The following is a 3,569-nucleotide window of genomic DNA, read 5'->3' as shown; positions in this document are numbered from 1 at the left end:
GACCAGAACATGCCATCTTACTGTGATTAGCTTGCCATGGTTGTATACTTGCTCGATTGTATAGGGCCTTGGTGGCGGAACAGGAGCAGTGGCAGCAGCTGAGGCTTCAGGCTGCACAACAGGTGCTTCAGGACCAGTTGCCTCATTGGTTTCAGGCACACTGGTTGGTTCAAGCTCCACATTAGCTTCAACCATGACAACGTCATGAGCTTCACTTGCATTGGTAGTGGCAGCTTCAGGATTTTCAACCTCCACTTGCTGAGCTGGAGGGTCAGGCACAGACACGTTCACTTCATGAACAGTTTCTTCAGGAATGGGGGGAGTATGGACACGTTCTTCTTAACGTTCTTCATCGGCTGATGCAGCCGGATTGTCTTCAGCAGATGGGGCTTCAGACTCGGAGACATTCACAGCAGGAGTGGCTTCTGAAAACACTTGACGTGCAAGAGGTTGATGGTGCACTTCTCCTTCTGGAACGCTCGGAAGAGGAGCTTGAGGCCTTGGTCCTTTGCGAAGCCTTTGTAGTACAGGCGACGCCTTTGGAGATGGAGTGGGCAGGTCCTCATCCTCTTCAACTTGCACGGATGGTGTGGTTTGTTGTTGTTGGGGAGTGCTGGGGGAGTCTTGTTCTTGCGGGCGATCAGCCCATGAAGCATCCTGAGCAATTGGCGTCAGAGGATGACCAATGCTGATGATTTCGCTGTATACGAACAGGCGATGATACCACATTATATTCAATTTGAGGAAGAACTTCATCATCTTCAACATTGTCATCTTGACCAATGTCTTCAGCAGCGGTGGGTTCAGCTGCTGGAACCTCTTCAACTTCAGGAGCCTCTGTGGAAGCAGGCTCATGAACAGTCATGCGAAGTTCTTGGGATGCAGATGCAGGACGAACCACTGAGATGGGTTCAACAACAAGGGGCTCTGTGGGAGCAGCCCGACTCTTCTTGATCTTGCGCTTCTTCTTGGAGGGAGCAGCTTCAGAGGCTTCTGAGGTTTTCCGTTTTCTGGCTTCAGCCTCTGCAGCCCTCGTCTTCTTCTGTTCCGAAGCAGTTGATGTGACTCTTGGCTTCGAGCCAGTCATGCTGCTTGGGAAGACAATGCGAGGTTCATCTGGCCTTGAAGGTGCAGATTGGACAGTCGAATTCTTCTTCTTTGTAGCCATCCTGGGATCGATGCCAGGATGTCCAAGAGCCTTGCGCTTCTCAGCCTCATTGTAGGCAAGCACACACTTGTCAGCTAGACTCTTCATACGCTCTCTGGAGCCTCGAGCTTCTTCACGCTTCTTGTGAAAGGCTTCTTTGAGTTCGTGCAGCATGATCTTGAAGTTCCTGACATCTTATACGTTGAGCGCAGCCACATGCTTCTTGAACTGAGCCTTTTCATAGTCAATTTTGTGCTTCAGTTCGACGATGCGCTGAGCACTAGCTAGCTCAGAAGCAATGTTGCCATTGAAGGCGACGCTGAGGCCGATTGGAAGTTGCAGATCATCGAAGCTGAGGTTTGGTGTGTCAAACCATTCATCAATGAAATTATGAATGATTGCCACGTCAAAGAGAGGCAAGTTGTTGAAGATCTCTGCTTCTTCCTTGCTCTTGATCAGTTGCTCAAGAGCATCATCTGCAAGATATCATCGCTGGACAGATCAATGGGCTCTTCACGCAGAATAGCAGTTGGAGTCAAAACCTGATCAGTACTCTTGACGATTTTCTTTTTCTTCTCCGTCTTCTTGGAGATGCGTGAAAGATCTTCAGAATGCACACTGACTTCAGGAGGTGCAGTGGCCAGTGGCTTCACACGAGAAGCTTTTGGAGGTGCAGCTGATGATGAAGCCTTAATCTTCTTTGGCTTCTGCGGCCTTGGAGGAGGAGCTGGGGCTTCATCAGAATCAACATCATTGTCAGAATGATCCACTTTGGCACCTTGCACCAAGATGTAGGAGATGAGGCCTTCAAGGTTTGCAAAGGGGCCAATTCTATTTTCTTCAGCTTCACGTGTGCCATCATCACGGGGAGCAGAGGGACCAGGATTGAAGTCTAATCCCCATGACTTCTTGTTTTCCTTTGCTGAAGCCTTAGCATACTGAAAATTGCGCTTGAAGAGATTGTCGTCACGACACCAGAGCAATGATGATGGGTCGGCTTCTTCAGGCTGTGGTCCATAGACCATGCAAGGATAGAATTCTTGCGCAATGGCTTCAGCTTTGTTCTTGGGGGGAAGGCCTCGATAAAGAATATCACCCCAAGGGCTCTTGATAGCATTTTTCTCTGCGTACTCCTGGGTCACGAACTTGTACTTGAACCACTGTTCAGCCCAATAGCGTCGAATCCATTGGATTCGAGTCTTCGCTGTTCAGGATCTGTTTTGTAGATTTCAGCAAGATCATTAGGCAGATCCTTTGAAATTCCCCCACGACGCTGTCTGCCACCCTTCCTTACTGATTTCTCTACAGCCATGAACTTCAAACTGAACGGTTTCAATATGTTCAAAGGCTTCAAAGGCTTTCTCTTGCTGGTCAGACAGGAACTGGCTTCAGGAGAATCAATGTGTTGCTGTAAGAATTTTGCAAACGAATGCAGACTATGAGAACCTAGGGATTCTCCCATGGACATGTACCTGTGACAGCATTAGAGATGCGAGGGAAGGGGAAGAGGTCATATGCATTCTCAGAAGATTTTGAAGATAAATCAGTTTGAAGACATTGACCTCATGTTGCGAAGACATTCACTTATATGTTGAGAGTCGGTTCCAGATTTGTACAAATCCGTGAATAAGTACAAGTGAGGAATCTAACTAGATGTGAAGCTTAAGAGAATATACTAGGCAGTATGAGATGCAGACAGAGTAGATCTAACTTTGTATAGACAGAAACCAATTTTGATAAATTGGATGAATCATTGAGGATCAAAAAGCTGGTAAAAATAGAGTTATATTTACCACACGAAGAACTGCTAGATGGGAAGTATTTGGAGACCGAGCAGTTCAGTCCACCGTGCCCTAACTTGGCGACGGAGGACACCTACGGCGGCGGCGGAGAGGACGATGCCCGCGGCCGGCGTGAGGACGGCGTTGGAGAAGTCGCGGCAGCTAAGCGCTTCGTCGCCGGCATCGTCGAGAGCTAGCGGTGGCGCTAGGGTTTTGACAAGGTGGAGAGGTGGAAGAAGGTTTTCTTGACCGCAGGGGACACGTATTTATAAGTAGGTGTGCGGCACAGCGCAATTACGCAGGTGCCCCTGTCTGTTCACATCCTTGGGACACGTGGCAAGCATGCAACATATTTAGAGTTGTCCCACGTTCCCACGCCCGCCAAGTTTGTCGGATGGTTGTTCTGGCTTCTCCGAATATCGACAATAAAGATGAATCATTTAAATAGGACATGATGTTTGTCTCTGTGTCTTCTGCTGACAAGGATGCAGAGATGACATTCAACAGTTTCAATAGAATGCATATGATTTGAACAGATAGAGTTTGAGATAGTAAGCATAGAGATATTAGGGTCCGATCACATTCACTTAGTTCAAAAGATTCAACAGTGAAGACATAGCTATAACTGAATGCTGTAGAGG

Source organism: Triticum aestivum, chromosome 2B (assembly GCF_018294505.1).
Source record: "Triticum aestivum cultivar Chinese Spring chromosome 2B, IWGSC CS RefSeq v2.1, whole genome shotgun sequence".
Classification (NCBI taxonomy): domain Eukaryota; kingdom Viridiplantae; phylum Streptophyta; class Magnoliopsida; order Poales; family Poaceae; genus Triticum; species Triticum aestivum.
The sequence above is the reverse complement of the archived record's forward strand: the minus strand, read 5'-3'. Positions refer to the sequence as shown.